Source organism: Tamandua tetradactyla, chromosome 4 (genome assembly GCF_023851605.1).
Source record: "Tamandua tetradactyla isolate mTamTet1 chromosome 4, mTamTet1.pri, whole genome shotgun sequence".
Lineage (NCBI taxonomy): Eukaryota > Metazoa > Chordata > Mammalia > Pilosa > Myrmecophagidae > Tamandua > Tamandua tetradactyla.
This window is the reverse complement of record NC_135330.1, coordinates 107,784,240-107,794,827: the sequence shown is the minus strand read 5'-3', so window position 1 is coordinate 107,794,827 and position 10,588 is coordinate 107,784,240. Positions and strand designations below refer to the sequence as shown.

The following is a 10,588-nucleotide window of genomic DNA, read 5'->3' as shown; positions in this document are numbered from 1 at the left end:
TATGATCAAGGAAGTAACAGAAAAAAAACAATCTAAAGAATGGGAGAAAATAGTTGCAATTCATACATCTGATAAGGGCTTACTATTCAGAGTATGGAAAGAAATGCTATAACTCAACAACAAAAAGATAAGTGACCCAAATAAAAAATGGGCAGAAGATTTGGACAGACATTTTTTCCAAAGAAGATAAACAAATGGCCCTTATACACATGAAAAGATGCTCAACATCATTAGCCGTTAGGGAAATGCAAATCAAAACCATAATGAGATACCATTTCATACCCATAATGATGACTTTTATTTTAAAAAATGGAAAATATTTTCTAGAGATGTAGAGAAATTGGATTTGTCATGCATGCTGGTGGGAATATAAAAAATGGTACAGCTTCTGTGGAAAACATTATGGTGGTTCCTCAAAATGTTAAGTACAAAAAAAAAAAACAAAAAACAAAACAGAAAACAGTTAACTACAGAATTTCCATATAAGTTAGCAATTCCACTCCCAGATATTTACCCAAAACATGGAGAACATGGATTTATCAGATACTTGTCCATCATTGTTCAGGGCAGCATTATTCATAATATCTAAAAGATAGAAGCAACCTAAGCCTCTGAAAGGTGAATGGATAAACAAAATATGGTATATTCACACAATGGAAAATTATTCAGCTATAAAGAGGGCTAAAGTTATGATACATGTGACAACATGCATGAATCTTGAAGACATCATAATGAGTGAAATTAGCCAAGCATATGAGGACAAATACTATATGATTCTACTTGCATGAAATATCTAGACATAGCAAATTCATAGAGACAGAACATAGATTAAATGTTTCTGGGGGTTAGAGGGAACCGGGAATGAGGAGTTGTCTGTTTGGTGGGTATAGAGTGTTTGTAATTTTAGAGATTGTGAATTAAAAAAAATATCTTCACTCCAAATCTTTGGGTGTATCTTTGATTATTTCTCTTGGATTAATTCCTTGATGAGTCAAGTAGTGTATACAAGTAGCCTTGTTTTGTACTGCCAGTTTCCTTCCATCAGACTTATCCTGATTTATATTTCCACCAGCCATGAGCAAGAGCCCTACCCTGTCCTTTTACAACTCTGAACTGAAAAGAGTTGAAGGCAAATTTTTCATCATCACTGCACCAATTTTGTACCTCAGTTTTAGTTTAAGACATTCCTTTCAAAGTATGGAAAAAACAGTAATTCAGATTTTCTGATGTCTTGATCATCTTTTGATTATTCTTTGGTAACCAAAGACCTAGAGGACACCAAGGAATTTTAAGTTTCACTGTGCTTTATTTCTATTTTTATTTAGTATGATGAACTCATAGCTTAATATGATGAACTCATAGATTAATAATTTATATGTTCCTTCTTTTAAATTAGTTACTGGCTGGCTTGGATTTCCTGTCCTGTTAAAATATAAGGTCCTTTGGAAATGACTGTTATCGTTTTAATTCAGTAACTAAACTCGGGTTTGATTGAGCTAATAAAAATTCTCATTGGTGGGAGAGGGGAAGATAGCACCTTATCAGAGGGAAGGTGTCACTGATGGGGGGGGAAGGGGCCGAATGGAGAGTCAGTGGGACAAAGGACAAGTTAAATATATTGGACTTTAAAATGACCAAGATTCAAAGCCTTATCATAAGCGTATAACAATAAAGGTAATCATATTTATCCATATCAAATAACACACTTTAGCACTTTGATTTTCATGAACCATGGCCATTAGCAGCAAGCTAAAATTTCATTCAATCTACAAATAAAAGCTATATTTTTCTGATTTTCAGATTTTGTGATTCTGGAGATACACTATGGTTATTGCTGTGCTTTTTTCCTAGGAGAGAAAGGTCACAAATAGGCGATGATTTGAAACACAGCCAACACCATTTTAATATTGGGGGTTTAGTTTACGACAATGGAATGCAGAAATAACTAGTCATAAAGGAATTGGGCTCGTAGTGTAATGGGGAGCAGGCCCAATCCTCAGTGTTTGATTCCTAGCCCTGTATTAATTAAGAGGCTGGATTATTCAGGACAGGGAACGTAGGTCTATATATATCTCCTAAATAGCAGTACAACTGAGCAATTCATTTTAGGGTATAAGCCTTCCACCACATCTTCATTCAGTCAGGTGGTCACAGTACAGCTGGAAAAGGGAAAAAAAGAACACATGACTGCCACGTTCAGTTCATGGTGTACAGACTAGCCTTTTTCCCCTCTCTGGTCGAGTTTCTCAAGCTATAGCAAGATGTTGGCACCAGCGTGACATGGTCCAAGATCTATGACCTTTTGTTTTCATTCATTTATTTGATAAATATTTGTTGAACTTGACTAGGTGCCAGATCCCATGTTACCCATTTAAATTTTGCAGTGGTAAGAGTTGGAGGAGTCAGGCTGGAGATGTACGTAAAAGGAGCCCACTCCACATCTGGCATTCCTGGATTCTGCATTGCATTGCAAATGCCCCTCGGCTGTCAAGAACATCACCCTTGGCCTGTAGCAGGAGGGAAAAGCCCATCTGTGCAGTTATTGCTGCCTGACCTTTCTTTCAGTGTGTGGTGGTTGGAAAAAGCAAAATTTGAATATTGAAAGTATCCCTCTCCACATCCACCTTGATTCCTGAATTTCATTATGGTACCAAGTAATATCTTTAGTCATTAATCTTACAGCTGACAGCCATTTGTTCCTGATAAGCAGATCAATATCTTTTCAATCTGTGGCTAGGACCAGCATGTTCACACAACAGGGTGGTGAAGACCTTCTAGATGCACAAACACACAGCAGCTCACAAATGTGTGCAGAGATACACACGTAACTGACAAGGCACCCTGCCTTTGTCCCTAAGAATAGGATGTGATGTACTGTGGAAAAATGTAAGCTGAACCACATATCTTTGGGGGGAAAATGATGCCTTAAGAAAAAAGTTCTGGGGCAGAAATGTGGTATTTGAGAAATGAGAACTTGGAAAACACCCAACTTGGTCCTTGTCAAAATGGGCATCATATAAAAAGAATCTTGCCAGGGTGCATCTAATCAGCGTTTAAACCTTACAAAGTAGAGAAAGTTTCATCTTAATCTTGTGCAAACCATTTTTTTTCTTTCTTTTTGTTTTTTAAGTACCCTGACATAATCAAGAATAAAAAATGTAAGTTTATACGTTTAAATGCATTTATTCTTGGGTTCTTATTTAATAAAAATTGAAAAACAAAGACACCAGTGAAGAAAACTCTTGGTGTGTTATGTATGGCAGATACTTTGAGACATAGGCACCCAGAAGGGCTAAGAAACACTCCCACATTTTCAGGACATTCTGCCACTGAAATTTAGATCGAAACTGCAATGTGGCTCTGAACATTTTAGGGTGACAAATGCTTCTCTCAGGTAATCCTCGGGTTCTGTCCCTGATGAAATATTGGGATAGAATCAAACTGTGTGTCTTGGTGTGTGACTTTAACTTTTGCATTCAGCATTTATTAGTGGCTGAGTTCCTGGAGATTTGCATTTCCCTGAGTCAGCCAGTATTACCTAGGTGTTTTATTGCAGTCTAAAGTTGTACTGAAGGGTGCGTGGCACAGCATGTTCCCCAAGTGTTGGGAAAGACTGATGTTCATAAAACGTGCAGCTAAATTTAACTTTAACCCATGCCATTCTTGAAAATACAATGACTGCAAGGAATTGTGGAAAATTCAGAATGACTGTTAATATTTAGATTCCCAAGACTACCTTGATTTTATGCATTAGTTCTATTGTAGTTTTGTCTAGTTTTTCTCTGTCATCCAATCTTGCCATTTCTAGATCCTGTTTCAAAATCCTCAACCCCCCCCCACCTACCCCAGTCTACTGTTAAGCCTCAACTTCTCAGATTTCATTTCAGTAGTCCAGGGCTATTACATAAATTAGAGCTGTAGAAATATGGAGGAAAGAATAAAATTGTTCAAAGGGTTGAACAGATAGGATTTATGAAGAAAGGTTAAAGGAACTAGGATTAGTCAGCCTGAAAGAGAGAAACCAATGGGTGACTTAAAAACAATTCAACTATATGAAGGGTTATTGCATGGAGCCTGGAGACCAGCTGTTTTCCTTACTGTTGAGAAAAGAACAAAAGGAAATGGTCTATAACTTGCAGGGAGGGCTAGGTTGGACATAGAGAAGAATTTCCCAATTGTGAGAGGTTTATTAAGCCTTGGAATGGATTACTTTGAATCTTTTTTCTGGAGATTTTTGGAAATGAGAGAAACTGATGTGGGAGGAATAGTCTAGATAAGTGGAGCCTTGCCTAAAGCTCTGGAGAGTCAACCACATGACCTGTGGAAGCCCTTGGCTGGTCCTTTGAGGCTACATCAATCTACTGTGGTCCTTAGCCTGACAAGAAGTGATAGGCTAGTTACGCCTTTGTCTGCTTCAATAGAAGCTGAGCCAATGTTCACCTTTTCATTGGCTCCATTTTGGATTTTTAGTATCTAGCTATTACTTGGTGGGAAGCAATGATTGGATGAGACCTGGGAAGTTGGTAAAGAATGCAGCCTAGTCACAGGCTAAAATATACATAGGCCCTCCTTCAAAGAATTCTGAAGGATGAGAGTGAGTTATTATAAAATGTAAAGGGCTCTTATATAAATTTTTTGTTTAATTTTATAAGACCTCACATACTTTGTCTTCAACAGTATAGCTTCTATGTGTTCATGAAAACTGCTTCTTCCTACAAGATGTAGAGATATAGAAGTATGAGTGTTTCTCTGATAAATGGAAGATGTGTTCCATTTAGTTCTGATTAATAAATTAATAAGAATTGTGGAAGTTTAGAGTTGGAAGGAATCTTAGAGAGATCATTCGGTTTAAGAGTGGATGATTTTTTTCCTACTCTTATTAATTATGCCCAAAATCCTATTTCCATGATAGTAATAAATATATTAATAATAAATACTAACACAAAAATATGAGCATAATGTGCTATTTTTAGTCAAATAGACTGTTATATAATAGTTTTCACTGAATTGAAAATTTCTGTTTTGTTTTTAAATTTTAGTTCATCATTTAGATATAAACTAAGAGATTTTTAGAAAATTTACTCAATTTTAAGTACTAAATATTTGAGCACAGGCAAATAAAACATTCTTGGACACTTCATACACAATTATTGCAATAGAACCATACAAAAAGGATTGGATCCAGTCCTAATTGCTGAGAAACTACATGAAAACACACACATTAAACCAAATCCAAACCCTTTGTTGTTGAACAGCTAAGATGAAAGATCAATCTACTGCAATTTTTGGCCTCGAGATTTTTTTTTTCTAACAATTTTAAGAAGATTTGAGATTAAAACCGCTTCTGACATCATTCCACCAAATGTCATTAAAGAATATGGAAATAATCTTTAACTGTGCAGCATTTGGCTAATGAACATGGTGTATTCTTTCTCTTTCAGTCATTTCTTTTAGTTCTCCATTCGCAAAGATTCTTAAAGAAGCAACTGCAGTGAGAACGTGCTTTGGCAGTCAAGGCAGGGTCTTCTGCACTCAATCTCTGGTCCCACTCTCTAACTTTGAACTATTAATGTAAAGACCACACACACCTGAACTCTTACCTTCCTTCTCCAATAGGGGAAGCCAGACCTGCATACTAACCTGCTGGACATTCAAAACTTCACGAGTCAGTCTTACGTTCTTAGGGTTTCCTAAATTTTCTTTGTCCTTGCAAGATATTCAGGTCTATAAAGCCTGCTCGATTCTTAGGAAGACCAGTGGAATGCTCGAGGTTGGATTTTTCATCTGAAGAATAAAACAAATGGGAAGGTAAGGGTGAAAGGCCAGAGAGGGCTAGATGCTTCCTGTCTGAAACTCAGGGAACATAAGTCAACAACAACTCAAGTCAAGTCAACAAGTCTTGGGCTTTCCTAACAGCAGTGTCCTGAGACTTGGGTTTGGTCAATGATCTGCATGTGCTCTCCCTCTAATCAGAAAGGTCATATGCTTCAGAATATTTTTCTCAGCTTTTAAAAAGTCTTCCGGCTGATTATACTGATTCATTAGAACAATTTTTGAAAGCAGCAGGGCTAGAATGTTGATGTATTTTAGGGGGTTGTCATAGAGTACGGTGCACACGTGCACACAATGCTTTCTTAAGATTTTTGTGTGATCAAGAGAGCCTGCGTGTTCAGAACTCAAAGCTGGCCTAGTAAAAGACACCAAACTACAGTGCTTGCTTTGTTTGCTCTGTTTGGCTGAACTAAATGTCTTCGAGTTTCGGTTTCCATTTTTATCATAAAAACTGTGAAAGCAAGGTATTTGCTTACTGCTGGGGTTTGATTCCATCTTAAAGAACTGGAGCAGGAGTTACACACAGGTTTCAGAAAGCTGCTGTTTTTTTATGCACACATAGTCCAAGATAGAAAAATGTAGAGTTACCCAATAAGAATAAACAACAAGAACAAAAACAAACAAAAAAAATCGGCAAAATTGAATTCTTAGTCCCCCCATTGTCATAGAAATCCAGACTTTTAAATAATTGCTCTATGCATTTAACATGAGGCATCTGTGAACATCTGTTCCTAGCAGATAAAAGATCTGAAGTGGTCATATGTTTCTTTCTTATTCATATTGGACCAGCTATTCATATGTTCAGCTTCACCAGATCGACAGGAGAATTTCTAGCATGGGTCCTAATGTGTCCTGTGTTATGGTATCTCTACCTATCTTTATGCCCATCCTGTTGATTTGACTTATTGTGGCAGAAAAAGGAAATACCTGTGAATTAAGATAGAGTTACTGATATGTACTTGCTACTTTCCCTGAGATCATCAAAAATCAGGTAAAACCAAGCATATTTTAGACTTTAGACCAAGATATTCACTTTCCCCTTGCTCAGAGTGAGAACTGTCTTGTAGGATTAAGGGGATGGGGAATCATTTCTAAGGGAAAAAAGGATGATATAGAGTAAAAAAACAACATTATAAACTGTTAAAGGACCAATGTTTCAACGTAAATAAAATCCAAGTTATACAAAAGGTTTGTGCATGATATGTTGGCTGTTACTAGTTTTTAGGCTTTGTGATCTCAGGATCTTGGTTGGCCTGGATTTCTGATTCAGTAGAGTGCATTCAGCTGCTCTGTGCACTTGAGTTCTATGGAAGTGTTGTGCTTCATCCTTTATTTACCTCATCCTTGTGGGCAGGCATCTGCTTTTGTGTTTCACTTTTTAGAACTGCAGCTGGATTTCTGGAATTCTGTGGCTGTCTGGTATTTTCTCCTGCATATTAATATGATTAAATTGGACCAAAGCATTCATTTTCTTACCCTTTGAGATAAATATACCCCTGGTATTTGTAGGCTGTAAAATTAAATATTGTGAAATATCCAAACAGTGTAGACAAGTATGAACTAAGATTAACAAACTAACAAAAATCCCAGAGGTAACCACTGATAATACGATAACATATTGGTAATCAGCCTTACAGATGTCTCCCAATGCATATGTATTCATATATACACACAAGTATACATAAACATGCTTTTATGTAAAAGATTATACAATATAAGCTGTTTTGTAACCCTTTTGCATACCAATAACTGAGGACCTATATTATTATTATAATGGCTGCATTGTGCATATTGTATGTAGAATAGTATGTGACACTTGGTAGAATCTTAAGTGGGAGTTGTTGAATAAATGAACAAAGACTTATTTAACCAATCTCCTCTTAATGGGCATGATTTAATTTCTGGTTTTGCACTATTGTAAATGGCACTGCAAGGAACAGACATTGATCTCTTCTTTGTTCACATGCATACATGTTATTGAACACTGTCCACTCATTTACATGTTTCTTAAATATCTGTTTAAGAAAACTTCTTAGAAGTGGAATTGACAAACCAAAAGGTAAGAAACATTTAACAGTTGGAGAGTTATATATCGCTGAGTTGCTAAATTTATGCCCATTTCATACTAATTTACATTATCATCAATAATACACAAATATGTGTTTCTGCACATTTTCTCCAGCACCCTCAGTGTTATATCAATCCTCTAAAACTTGGCATTCTCATAGAAAATTGCTAAACTGATTTTATTTGCATTACTTAGATTGCAGGCAAGCCTGAGTATCTCTTTGTGTGTTTTTTGGTTATTTCTATTTCTTTTATGAATTGCCTGTTCTTTGTCCCATGGTTTTCTCTTGAAACCCCAGAGAACTGTTTTATCTCAATAAAATCATTTAATTGAACCATATTAGCACAAGACCCAGAGTACGTAACAAAATACTTCTTTTAGTTGGGTGTACTGATGAACATGTGGCACTGTAGATCTAAATGGACATAGCAAAGAAGAGAATTTGCAAAACTTACCTCTTAGTACAGTGTTTTAAGTGTCTCAGGACCACTACTAAAGTTTTAAGAGATTTCTTAAAGACACAATAGTCATTCAGAAGCAAAGATTACATTGTCTGACACCCGGGTTCCAAAAAATAGGGGAAAAAATCGATTAATTAATCATGTATGTTACTGGACAAGGGCTGTGGATTTTTCTACTGGACACGCTCAATAAACCAATTCCTGAGACGCTAAGGTTTCAAAGAGAGAAAGAGTTTATTACTAGGCACGTCATAGGAGAGCAAACAGCCTAGCAGCCCAAAATCTGTCTCTCTGAATTGCATTAATTCAAATAGTTTTATTAGAGAGAACTTGGGCAGGGTTTAGGATAATGAGCACAGTGGCCCCAAATGACGTAATTAGGGGCGTCTCATTGTTGAGCATGCGCAGATTGATTCCATACTTAGTCACCGAGTGTAGGAAAGAAAAGGGCAGAATGAGGTCTAGGTGACTTGTAGGTTAAAGTCTAAGCTACTGCACATGCCAGGTGGGCCCACTTAGGTTAAATCCGGTCTCAGTCATCAAGATAATTTGGGGACTTGAGGTGGGTTAGTTCCGGACGGATCCAGACGCTTCACTAACAAACCTTAGGGGCTGTCTTTAGTGATTACAAGACTGTAAAGTTGAAAAACTGTATAACTATGTACAGATGAAGGTTAGTCTCAAGGTTTTTACAATCTCAGGGGCAGAAGCTAAAGGTATACAATCATTATCAGAGATCGAGGCAGCTGGATTATAATTCAGAGATTTCAGGTATTTCTTTGTCTACTCCCATATTTCAGAAAGCAAAAAGGAATATGTAACAATTTATGTAACAATTCAGTAATCAAATCATCCTGATTTCTCGGTTACATGTATATTAAAACTCATTTCCAACTGCTAACCACAGTGTTTTCTATTGTTTGTTCTAGCTTTATCATGCTTCTGAAATGTATGTGTGTGTGCATGTGTGTGTATTTAACCAGAGAGAGGCATTACTAACCTCATATACAGTATCGGGACCATCACTTATTAGTAGTGGGGCCATTTATTTTTTGCAGACCAAGGCTATAATTATAGTTGTAAATGCTGCATTCCCAATATGAGTCAATTATAGGGGTTTTAGGAATTTTCCACAAGTTGATAATAAAATGCTTTTTTTTTTTTAAAAAAAAAAAAGGTTTTGTCCAATGGTGTTAGTTTAAAATTCTAATGTCGAGGCCAAAATGCCAGGCATTGAACTTCAGTTTCTCGGTAATTATCAGCTGAACTGGCTTCCAGTATGGAGACACTGTGGCTCCGGGGATGCACACTGTTCTTCCATCTCTAGCCCCCATTCCACTTGGCAGCGGCAGAGTCACCTTGCCCAGCCATTGATCTTATCTGGAAAGAAGTCCTCATCAGTGAGTGCTTGTGGGGTTCGGGTAATAAGGACTATAAAGGAAAGAGTACCTTGTGTTGTTTTCAAAAGTTGGGTTAATCACAGGGTTGCTTAATCCATTTACAGATAGTAGAACACTCCAGCAAGCTTCTTTGTGTTGACCAGAATATTTTGTACTCTTTTAAAGAAGACAAACAAAGAATAAATGAGTGCACACCATACAGGACTTGTCTAGTTAACAGGGTTCACATATTCCTGATTCTAAATGGTGTAAGCATTTATACCGGAGGCATTTTACTGAGGGATATTATATTACCCCTTCCCTTTAAAAATAGGGTAGAAGTCCATTTATCAGGAATAATTTAGGTGCAATCCTGCCTGGACACATTTTTGGACATTGCTACGATTATACATCTTCCTGAAATGCATTTCAGGTCATTTTTTCACAGAACGTTAAAAAATACTTCACATATGTCCTGGAGCTTCCTCCTTCTCTCATCCCAGTAATTCTTTGAAGCTATAAGAATATCTTATGAAGCACTGTGCAAAATATCTCCTACAAATCTTGATATTATTATACTGTCTAAAAAACTTCAAAGCACCCGGGAAGATTTTTTTTTTAAACAACCAAATTCAGCTGGCTACCCCTTGGCTATAGAGTACTAAAGAAGAGACTGAACTTGATCTCACTGCCCTTGTCTACACAACACTGCCATTGACTGGAAAGAAGACTTAAGTGCATGAAAGGATGCCAGGATCAAAGGTTAGCTCTACAGGGAGCCGCGTCTGTCTCAAGCCATCCATTTTTTCCCCTTAATGACAGTGAAAACATTTTATAGATCTTTTTTT

At 36.8% G+C, this 10,588-nt stretch overlaps 1 long non-coding RNA gene across 1 annotated transcript; it reads right to left on the bottom strand.

The window, feature by feature from the left end:
- Positions 1–1,967: 1,967 nt before the first annotated feature.
- Positions 1,968–9,909, bottom strand: LOC143679258 (uncharacterized). The gene is made up of 3 exons (XR_013173616.1): positions 9,811–9,909; positions 5,641–5,784; positions 1,968–2,159 (listed from the first exon to the last, which is right to left on the bottom strand). It is a non-coding gene; the product is annotated as an uncharacterized LOC143679258 (long non-coding RNA).
- Positions 9,910–10,588: the final 679 nt, after the last annotated feature.